General features: G+C 38.6%; 1 long non-coding RNA gene across 2 annotated transcripts; it reads right to left on the bottom strand.

The window, feature by feature from the left end:
* Nucleotides 1–9,967: 9,967 nt before the first annotated feature.
* LOC126971712 (uncharacterized) lies at nt 9,968–11,180 on the bottom strand. Of its 2 annotated transcripts, none has more exons than XR_007730963.1 (2): nt 10,432–11,180; nt 9,968–10,326 (listed from the first exon to the last, which is right to left on the bottom strand). It is a non-coding gene; the product is annotated as an uncharacterized LOC126971712 (long non-coding RNA). The 2 variants fall into 2 exon arrangements; XR_007730962.1 differs by having other exon boundaries at nt 10,460–11,180.
* Between the last annotated feature and the right edge of the window lie 728 nt (nt 11,181–11,908).

Below are 11,908 nucleotides of genomic sequence, written 5' to 3'. Positions count from 1 at the left end.
GCAGCCGGAGGAGACCTCGCCCAGGCGTTTACCTTAGGAGGCGGCGCAGGTTTGAAGGTCGGAGTGAACTCCACCTTCTCTGCTCTGCCTTGCGGCTGGCGGCGCCCTGGGTGACGCTTGTGTTTGGGTGCCTTGGGACACCCGCGATAGCTCGCGGGGTGCTCCTTCTCCCCGCACAAGACGCAGGCCGGGGGCTCCGCGCATTGCGCTGGTCGAGGGCACTCCGGCGTTCCATGTTTGCCGAGGCACTTCACACACCTCGGGGTGTGTTCACAGTTGCGTGCCGAGTGCCCGTATAACTGGCATCTGTGACACTGACCGGGCCCCCCGCGGTTGCGAGGAGCTTCGGCCCGGATGCCCTGAAGGGAGCAAACCGATTTTATATTAAAAATTTCCTTTCCCTCTTGCGTGAGGTCGAGGACGACGAGAACCATGTTAAATGGTTGTTTGTTGTTGGTGCCGCGCATACGGTGCACCTCGTGTGCAGGGTAACCCTGCTCTTTGAGGTCCGACAGAATGTCGGCCTCGTCTATCTCTCTCGGGACGTTCCTAATAACGACCCTCAGACGCTTCTCCTCAGGCAGGGCGTACGTGTGGAAACCCACACCAACCAGCATTTTTGATCACCAACCAGCGGCCTCGGTCTCCTATAAAAATAGGGGGCAGGCGCTTGGTCGGAGGCGGAGGCGGTAGGTGGGCTTTAGCGGGCGCGGGCGCGGGAGTGGAAATATTCGTGGCCGCGGCTTTCTTGGCAGGCGTGCCATCGACAGAAGGCGATTCGCGACCGCGCTTCTTTTTACGGCTCACGGTGGTGAAGCCGTCCGTGTCCGACGCGACACTCTCCGCTCTCGACGGTAGAGCGGTTTCCGGCTGGGCCGGTGAAGCACTGGAAGCCTGAGGGGCTTCCGTGCGGTCAGGAGTGACCGCGGGGACCTTAGGGGTCAAAGTAAGCCTGAAGGACAGGCGGGCGGGCTGATCGGGTGATCACTTTTCTCGGTTTGACCAAGGCCACGGAACTAACATCGGAGATGTTGCCTAATTCCATTTCGGATTCCCCGTCGGAACCCGAAACGTCAGACGACGTGTTATATTTGTTGGATTTCGCTTTAATAGCGGCATCCACTGTCTCGTTGATTGTTTCTTTCATTAGCGGAGCGATCTTCTCCGTAAATAATCTATCTAAGAGAGCGCTGAAGAAGCCCTCGTCGGGAACCATTGGTGAAGCCATGGTTGTCATATGTATTAATTAGGTTAAGCGGGTGACAACCCCCGCTGCCCGAGTCAGGCAGAGGGGGAATATAATATTTAAGTGGACAACTATAGTTAAGTTGTACACTTGCACATTAATAAATAATATTAATAATAATAAAATATGCAAAAATTAAAAGTAATTAATAATAATAATTAAGCCTAAGACTTAGCTTTGCTGGATGTAGACTGGCTGGGCCGGAACCCCGATGCACGCTGTGCAGGCCCCCGCGGAGAAGACACACAGGGCACGAACTGCAACTCACAAACACACACGATTAGCGTGCAGAATCGCGAAACACAGCACAGGTGCTAACTAACAGGATCGTAAAACCGGGTAATTTACACTGATAATAACAAAGCTACGTTCCGCGAAAGAACGTAACAGGTGCGAGACTCAAAGAGTCCCGAACAATAGCGCGCGATAACAATAGCTAGCCCAGGTGGCCTGAGCAGATAGTGCGATAACGCAGGTAATAAAAATATTCGAAGGAGGACAGATAACGCGGCACGTGTGCACGTTGCCTGCCTGAATCGAACTGCCGGAGTATAGCTTATGAGTTATTCACATAATGTATAGTGAATCGCCCAGATAGTATAGGTTTGCTTGTCGATTTAGTAGAAATTATTTATGGATAATTTTCGTGAATGTGAGATGTATTGTATGTAGTGTGTCTAGCGCGAGTCTGATGATTGTATTAAATTATATAGAATAAATCAATTAACGTTACCTACGGATAGACAAGCATGTATAAATTATTATACACGCAACTACAAGTATAAAAGCGCGATTCCACTGAAACGGAGCTGGGCGAAACTGAACTTGAATTGATTAATCACAGCTGCTTCCATCAGCGACATGGATTTTGAGTAGATAGACTGTGATTGTTCAACTCATGAACCTATAGTGTTTATATTTATTTCAATATATAGATACTGTAAACATACTAAAATAAAATATGTAAAAGGATTTTATTGTTACACATAATAATAACACACAAAACATAATATAGTTATATTACAAATAATTAATTAATTTATTATATTGTTATTTCTATTCTTCCCCGTAATGGTAAATTTCTAGGAATACGACTGTCAATCAATTCGGGTAGCAGACATTCGTAGATTTTTTTTCTAGATTTGCTTCCACTTTTCGCATACCTCCGCAATCTTTTTCAATTGTTTCATAAAGCTATTTCCTTAGGGCTCCATAAAATAATATAATAGAATTTTGACCGTGTAAACATGATAAATGAAATGATAAAACATTAGGCCTTTGTCCAGCAGTGGACGTCTTCCGGCTGATGATGATGAAACATGATAAAGAATAATTGTGATTTCGTTCCAATTTTAACATGTTTTAGTGAAGTGTACAAAAATCAGTAATTTCATTTTCTATTTCATCTATCATATTTAATTTCTTCAATTTTATATTGCATTTTACTTCCACAATGGAATCATCATTTATTGGGCAATCAGGAGTAATACTAAACGAAAAAAAACATTTATTGTTATCCTTGCATAACCCGCTTTTGACATTATCCAGTCCAGTTTACTACGAACGTACAGTAGGTAGTACAGATTTGGGAGTATAACAATGACTTTAATAATTACGCATTATTTGAGGATTTTTTCGTAGTTTACAGACTTTTCAAAATTTTACGCAATAATACGCTTGCGCTTCTCTAAAGCCTACAATTCATCATCACTCTGATCAATTGTAGTGTGTTGAAGCTCTTCTTAACTATAGCTTTTTAACTTATACTGAGGAAACAATATATCACTTATTAGACTTAAATTCTAGCCGACCTAATTACATTCTTATCATCACCAGAATCAGTAACTTTTTACTTTGAAGTCCAACAATGCAGCACCGGGCGCTGAGCTACATACACTTTTGTATGAACGTTTTGCCCAAGAACCCTCTGCAACTAATGCTATCAAAGACAATGTTTATCCACTTCTCTGTTTAAAATGCCAAGCCTTTTTTCTTCTACACCTTCTGCGATCAAAGAAGTGCCACTGACTAGATAGTGCAACCTACCCAGATTTTTTTTTCCACAAACGTTTTATTTATACTTTGTTACAAAATTAGGTTTGCAATATACACTATTTCAATATTTATATATATTTTACATTCGCGATTGAATGTAAAATGTATCATCATCACGACATCATCTGTCCCTATATATGCATAGATCTTTAAAACTACGTAACGGATATTGATGCGATTTTTAATAGATAAAAGATGTAGTGTTGGTAAATGAAGCGGGATTTGTGGCGTGCGCGCACCCCACAAGATGGTGCGGAACAGGTTGGATGAGGGCATCGCTGAACCGATCGTCATGGCGATATTTGGGGGAGGTAATTCGTCCATTAGAGGACGTCCTTTAACTGAATGATGATGATGATGATAGTAGAGAAACACTGATTTTAGAGTTTTCTAATGTGATGTCGTAAATGAACACATTTTTTTGAGCATACATTGCAAACGCTGGCTGAACCGTACGAGATAGATTAAATGTTCTAGAATATTGTACAACATTATTGTTCGACGAAAAAGTGTGCGATGGTAGGTATATCCCTTAGGGATAACCTACAATTACCATTTTTTATCCTTTACTATTTAAGAGAAATAATAGCTTTTTACGAAGAGAATTTAAACAATACCTACAGCATATGTCCTCATAAAATTCAATATACATTGTGCATTTAATATAGATCAACGTGGCCTTTTACAGCATTTAATTTAAGTGAATATTTTCGAAGATATTAATGATTTAAAATATATATTGGTACATAATTTTTTCAGTAGGTAGTGAAAATAATGACTCAAAATCCAATTCACAAGCCGAGTGCGAGCATAGGCAAAGTATAGCAACGTTACAAATCCGTGTATCAATAGCCACGGTCAAAAACTAATTATGAGCGAGTAAGTTGATAAATGAAACGGGATTTGTGGCGTGCGCGCACCCCATGATACGCATTACTCAACAAAACACAGGCTATTCACGCACACATAGATAGTTGTTTCAGGCGCGACGCGACGACAATAGTTCCTTCTAATACCTATTTTTCAAATTAAGCTTGACCCGGGTCCCCTCTTACATCTTTTTCTAATTCTTTTTAAATTTTAATAGCAGCAGTTTCTTCAAATGTTACCGTACTAAATATTTCTTCAACTTTAACTTCATCAAAGAGGGCCATCTTTTGTTTTGCGTTTATGTATCTGCTTCGTATATTGAAGTGAAAATTCTTTGCGCGCATGAGGGTAATTTTTTTACGGATGAAACGCAATAAAGTATCACGAAAATGTGGCACGATTTTATTCAAGAAGAGGATTGGAGGTTTTTGTACAAGGGAGAGAACGATTGACTCCGATTGAGGAAGAGTGAGAAAGGGCGAATGTAGCATGAAGTATATAGCTGCACTAGTGAGTAGAACATCTTCCCTACTAACGTTGTATCATGCAGGCTTAGCGCGCGGCAGATAGTAAGTAGAACATCTTCCCTACTATCATTGTACCGTGGAGGCTTAGCGCGCGGCCGCTAGTAAGTAGAACATCTTCCCTACTAGCGTTTTATTGTGCAGGTTTAGCGCGTGGTTGCTAGTCAGTAGAACATCTTCCCTACAAGCGTTGTACCGCGCAAATCAAGCATGCGGCTCAGGGCGAGTAGAAAATTAGTGCGCGGCTGCCAGTAAATAGAACATCTTCCATACTAGCGTGTAGTTCTACTTGAATAACAACAACATAAATTTTATTTCAAAGAAAAATTTAATTAATAAAAAAATCGCAACATTACATTTAGAGAACAGATTGTTATTTAGAGAACACATAAGTATATAAACGAGATTTAAAAATAATTTTGCCAAAGAAGTTTCACTTCTGACCTGTGTATTTTGTACGCACGCAATTTTTTTATTTAGAGGCTGTTATTTGTCCGTAGCACATCTCAAACCAGAAATTTGAATCCGACTGGGCCTTCGTAGCCTCTTTTACTTGAGACATCATGATTCCGTCATTTCCTTATAACAAAATGGTTATAGGAAAACATTTATGAAATTCACGCGTAGAAGTGAAACATTCAAAAATTTTTGCTTCAAAATAATACGACGAATGTAAAATTTCGGGAAGAGGATAATTGTAGATTTTAGTAATAATCATAGTGATACAAAGTTTGATAATTATTTTATATTTTATTTGTATATATTACATACATTTATTCAGACTTAGACAGCTTACAGCTACACTTATAGCTTACATTTTCGATAAATGATACAAGAGGCTTATGGTAACTAAAGTATGAAATAAATACTTTGTTCTAAATGTGGTCAATATATCTTAAACATACTGCGTCAGTTAACTTTTTTAATCATGTTGGTGATACAGTGCAACTGCTGCACATTTTCAAATTAAATGTTGTGTTCAAAAAGTCAATTAACCGAATGCCTGTATCCAATGCAAAATTTACATTATAAACCCCACTTAGAATCATCGGAATTTTATTGTAATCTTTATCAAGAATTCGTGATACTTCTGGTGTGTATTTAGTAGATATTTCAAGATTGAATTCAATAATTGTATTTATAGATTGGTTGGATGAAATGTAGATAGCTAAAATTAATACTGAAATACTATTATCTAATTTAGTTTGACATTTTTCTCTCACTTTAGAAAGCTGAACTGATAATGATTCCAGTTGTTGTGTATGGAGTTCCATTTGTAGAGTAACAACACGTTACCACTCCGTTATTCGAATTATAGTGGATTGCAACTTCACCGGCCCCCCAAAAACAAGCACAAAACACAAAGAGAACCATGAACATAACAAACACTGTATAATGCTTCCTATCTCATTTTCTCCCACGTTAAGTCTTATGAATTTATGTGTCGGTCTCTTTTTACCGTCGCTTTTTCGTCGACCTTCATATCACAAGATACTAAAGAAGTTTTCACTCCAAAAAATCTCTCGACACGAAGATCCTCGACGCACAGGTGTTTGAAGCTCTTGAAGTTTTGGTACTACGTTGTCAAAAAAAAAACTTTTTATTCTGCTCTACTTTATGACCAAAATCATTAGCCTTAATCATTTTCAATGTAGTGCCAGTGCTTGAAAGCTTAATGCTTTTCCAGTTACACTTTAAAGAAGTTGTTAAAGACTCGTCGCTTCGACCACCACATTAAAAATGGCACTGAAGAAACAAAACAAAATACAATACACTGCCGGATACAGTACAGAGCGGGCGGATGGAGTAAGTGTTGACCTGTCACCGAGCGGCAAATAATTTTTTATGGGAATTTTAGATGTGTGTACACTAATTGGTATTTTGAAACGAAACAAAGACCCTGTGTTACATAAATATTTTTTTAAAGTGATTTTGCATACCTATTAACATTCTTCATTAAAATATATAAAAAGAAAATTTAAAAGAGATATTTGGCAGCCCTAGTACGAGGAAAAATATCCGCGGATTTGATGTGAAATGTCAGAACTCGGGCCTAAGGACTTGCATCCCGTGCCACTAAGTAAATTTAAAAAAAAAATAACCGAAGTCAGAATTCTTTCGTAAAAAATAAAAACCCAAAACCTGTAGAAAAACACATGAAAAAAAAAGGCGGGAAGTTTAGAAGTAGGCGGACGTCCTTTTTTGGCAAAACTTTTGAAAGTTAAATTAATTTGATATTATAGGATCAGTTAAGTTGTAAGGTGTATATATAAGTAGTTAGTGTTTATTATTTATAGTTTTAGTTTTTTTCTCTTCACCTGGTAAGTCATTTTATTGTATTATATGTAAATAGAATTTTTCTCTTGGCGTCCATGTTGGAGCCCGAAGACCCTGGAGGGGCATCCCTCCAGGTGTCTCATGTAGTCACAATAGATGCGTCGGGAATGGAAACGGAAAGTTCAATTATAGATACGGACTGTTCGGAAAACACGAAATCAATTAAAAGAAAGAGAATCTCAGATAGAAATCAAAGGAAGAGAAAAAATCACAGATATAAGGGTCCATCAGATTCCCAATACTCTCCCAATGATTTGAAGGATAATGTTATTCCTAACATGCTTGAGTCTAATGATAAAAACACCGAAATCCACCATAATGAGGCTGTTCAGTCTAATAATATCACAAGTAACCCTCGTTCTGCTCGGTCACTTTACCACGCGTCAGACCCTGCGCCTTATGTTGTCCATGTTCAAAAAATCTTACTACCAAATCAAACCGGATCTATTCACCCAGTACAATTTGGATTTTTCCTTAAAAAAAGTTTGATAAAAAACATTGTAGAGGGAAGCATCAAAAAGATTGGAAGGAATAGGTTGTCTTTACAATTTAAAACATTTCAGGATGCTAACACATTTCTAGATCACAAATCTCTTGATGTTAATAAATACAAAGCATTTATTCCGGCCTTCACTATCACCCGCATGGGAATTGTGAGAGGTGTGCCATGTGACTGGGATGAGAAAGATATTATAGAAAATATTGAGCTTCCGCAGAACTGTGGAAGCATTTTGAAAGTTCGGAGATTAAACCGAAAGGTATATGATGGAGAGACACCCAAGTTCATTCCAACTGAGACCGTAGTTTTAACCTTTGACGGGAAGGTGTTACCTCCCAGGGTCTTTATATGTTTCAATTCCTTATCTGTAGAGCTTTATATTTTCCCCACGCTGCAATGTTTTAATTGTTGCCGTTTTGGTCACACCAAAATGCAATGCAGAGGCACTCCAAGGTGTTACAAATGTGGTGACAACCACTCAGGTATAAGCTGTGAGACTGAAAGGAATGATGCTGTCTGTATCTTATGTTCTGGTTCCCATTTCGCAACCGACAAAAAGTGCCCGGAGTATGCTAGACAAAAAGCTATTAAGGAAACAATGGCTAGAAACTCTATATCTTATTCAGAAGCCAGTAAAGTCCATCCACCAGTTTCGAAATCTTATGCTGACGTTCTTGCTTCTGCTTCATCGGCCCCTACTGGTCCAACTATTACGTATTCCAACCCCAATAATTTAACAAGCCTTTCTAAGAGTCCCACACAGTCATATAGGAAAACAGTATTCTTGAAACCCAAAGTTCGTCCCAGAAATTCTAGTAAGGGATATGATCAAAAAGCGCATGCAGAGCTTATCCAAGATTACAGCAACATTTCTTCCTTTTCTACAGGTTGTCTCAAAAATTACAATGATTTGTCAGAAATAATAACAAAGGATCTCATCATTTCTATCATTCAGTACCTTTCACAATCTAATATAATTAAAATACCGTCCAACGATGCTGCTACTTTGAAAAGTTTTTTAAATCATGGCCAGTCAGGACCATCCACAAAACCAGTCTCTAGTGATTCAGTGGAATTGCCGGAGTATTAATAGTAAAAAAAGTGACCTAATTTATTTATTGAATAGTTACAAACCATTTGCAGTCTCTCTTCAAGAGACTTGGCTTCGTCCCGGATTCAATTTTAGAATTCCAGGACATATCTGTCTTAGAGAAGACAGAACAGATGGGTATGGTGGAGTTGCACTAATTCTTAGAGGAGGTGTGCCCTTTGTCCACATACCCATCCCTAATCACAGTGATAAATTTTCCATTATTGCTGCTAGTGTAAATAATATTTGTTTTGTAAATATGTATATACCTCACCCTTCCACTGAAGTCTTTGATGATATTTGTAGCATTCTATCTTCACTCCCGCGCCCTATTTTAGTCATGGGAGATTTCAATGCACAACATTCTATGTGGGGAAGTTCTAAGTCTGATCATTATGGGGCTAGAATCTTAGACATCTTAGATGATAATAATTTATGCCTTCTAAACTCTGGCTGTTCTACTAGAAGGTCACAGCCCCATGAGGGTATTAGTGCACCAGACCTAACCCTGTGTAGTCCCTCCCTTGCCCCTACATTAAACTGGTGGCCTCTATCGTCTTCATATGGAAGTGATCACTTTCCACTAATTGTATCATTTCCTCAAAAAATTAGCGAAAAGTTGTCAAAGTCTCCTTCCCGGTTAAAATATAAACTTAAGGATGCTAACTGGTCATTATATAGAGATAAAGTTCAACAAAATTTATCAACCATACCTCCACTAAATGATAGCAATAATCATCTTTGTAATGAAGCTTTTACACAGGCCCTACTACAGGCTGCTGAGGAAGTTTTTCCTATTAAAAATAATAATGGCAATGGGTATATTCCATCACCTCCTTGGTGGGACAGTGAGTGTTCTGCTGCGATAGCTGAGAGAAAGATAGCTGAAAAAAATTACAGAGAAAATTCTACATCACAAAATTTTAATGTTCTTTGTAATATTATAACTAAAACACGTAAATTATTAAAACAAAAAAGATTCAATGGCTGGAAATCTTTTTGTGCCTCAATTTCAGCAGACATTTCTCCATCTGAAGTTTGGCAAAATATTCGTAGATTCAGATCCTCTTTTAAACCTCCAAGGTCTCCTCTTATGGATAGCAGTACAGTTGATTTGTTTCTTGACAGATTAGCTCCACCATTTGTCCCATCTATAGATAATATGTCTTCTAACTCACAGCTTTCTCTCCTCCCCCAGCATGATAGTAGCAATTCATTCATTTCCTTTAGCCTTTCAGAACTCAAAGGGGTTCTTTCAAAACTAAGGGACTCAGCCCCTGGTTGTGATGGAATTCCATATTCCTTTTTTCAAAACCTGAATGATTCCTGCCTTTCTTATTTTCTCAATTTAATTAATTCAATCTTAACATCAGGTAATATTCCTCCATCATGGAAAATCCATGAAGTTATCCCAATACACAAGCCCAACAAACCGATTAATGATCCATCATCATACAGACCAATTGCATTAGCTCCAGTTATGTCCAAAATTTCTGAACATTTAATTAAAACTAGACTAGAATGGTTTATTGAGAGTAAGGGGTTACTATCACCAAACCAGTTTGGATTTAGGAAAGGCAGGAGTACAATGGATAGTCTCAGTATTTTTATGACAGACTTAAGATTGGCATTTTCTTACAATAAGTCTGTGTTAGCGGCATTCTTAGATGTGTCGGCAGCCTATGATAATGTCAACCTTTCAATTCTGAAACAAAAAATGACTAATTTGAATATCCCACAAATTTTTATAAGCTTCACAATCAATCTTCTCTCTGGTAGAATGCTTAAAGTAATATCAGGAGACTCCTACCAATCCCGTATTGCCTGGAAAGGTTTACCTCAGGGCTCAGTTTTAAGTCCTTTACTTTACAATATATATTCTCATGATCTGGAAGCCTCCCTTAAGGGTAAAGTTAACACACTCCAATATGCAGATGATTTACTCCTCTATGTGTCTGGTGATTCTGTAGACAACATGTCTGATACTATGACACCTTCCCTTAAGTTATTAAAAGTCTGGCTTGACAATAACACTTTAAGCCTTTCGGTTCCTAAAAGTATTATAGTCTTATTCTCACGTATGAGACTTCCTCCAGCAGTATCTGTATTTTATAATAACATTAGAATTCCCACTAAAAGTGAAGCAACATTTCTTGGGGTAATTTTAGACTCAAGACTTACAGGAAGCCCTCATTGCTACTATATAAGTGCCAAATGTGAGAAGATTATAAACATACTGCGTTGTCTCTCTGGAGTTTGGTGGGGAGCCAATCCTTTCTCTCTAAAGCTTCTATATAATGCTCTAATAAGAAGCATTTTAGACTATGGAACATTTATACTTGAACCCTGTAATGCAGTAGCTCTCCATAAGTTAGACATTATCCAGTCTAAGGCTCTGAGAATAATTGCGGGAGCTATGCGGTCGAGCCCTATTAACGCTTTGCAGGTGGAATGTTCTGAAGCCCCCCTGCACCTCAGACGTCAATTTCTTTGTGACAGGTTCCTGTTTAGAGCATTTCAAGTTTATACTCATCCTCTTTACTATAAGTTACGGTCTCTGTTAGAATGTATGGATTATTCGTACTGGGCTCATAAATCGCCGCCATGCCTTATTGTTAGTCTCCAAAAATACTTAGCTCTTCAAGCTCCAACACATAGATCACAATTTCTTCCTATATTTTGTGTTAACTATGATGCATTAATTTTAAATCCATCTATTTTGTTTGACTTTGGTGTTTGTAAACAAGATCCTTCTGCCAATGCCAAATTTATGGATATTATTGACAGTGACAGCCGATGGAAACATTGCCATTTAGTTTTTAGTGATTCTTCCAAACCCGGTCCTGAGAAGTGTGTGGGAGTTGGCATTTTTCATCAACAGTTTGGCATTGTACAGAAAATAAAATTGCCTCCAGAGACTTCAGTATTTACTGGAGAATGTTTTGGTCTGCTGAAGTCTCTGGAATACATTTTAATCATGAAATTAAAAAACACAATAATTTTTACCGACGCTAAAAGTGCCCTACAAGCCTTGGACAGATTTCCTTTTAGCAGTAACAATCATCCAGTCATTATTGCATGTCGTGATTTATTGTATCAATGTTGTAGCAAAAATTACACAGTTTCCTTTGCTTGGATTCCGGGGCACTCAGGAATCTTTGGCAATACCAAGGCTGATAGCCTTGCCAAAGCTGCGGTCAATGACGGAGATCTGGTTCCGTACCAAAACTTTTGTTGTGATTTGGCCCTCCTTCCTAAATCCCAGTTATTCAACCCTTGGACACATA

Source organism: Leptidea sinapis, chromosome 24 (assembly GCF_905404315.1).
Source record: "Leptidea sinapis chromosome 24, ilLepSina1.1, whole genome shotgun sequence".
Classification (NCBI taxonomy): Eukaryota; Metazoa; Arthropoda; class Insecta; order Lepidoptera; family Pieridae; genus Leptidea; species Leptidea sinapis.
Note: the sequence above shows the minus strand (reverse complement) of the source record. Positions and strands in the feature narration are given on the sequence as shown.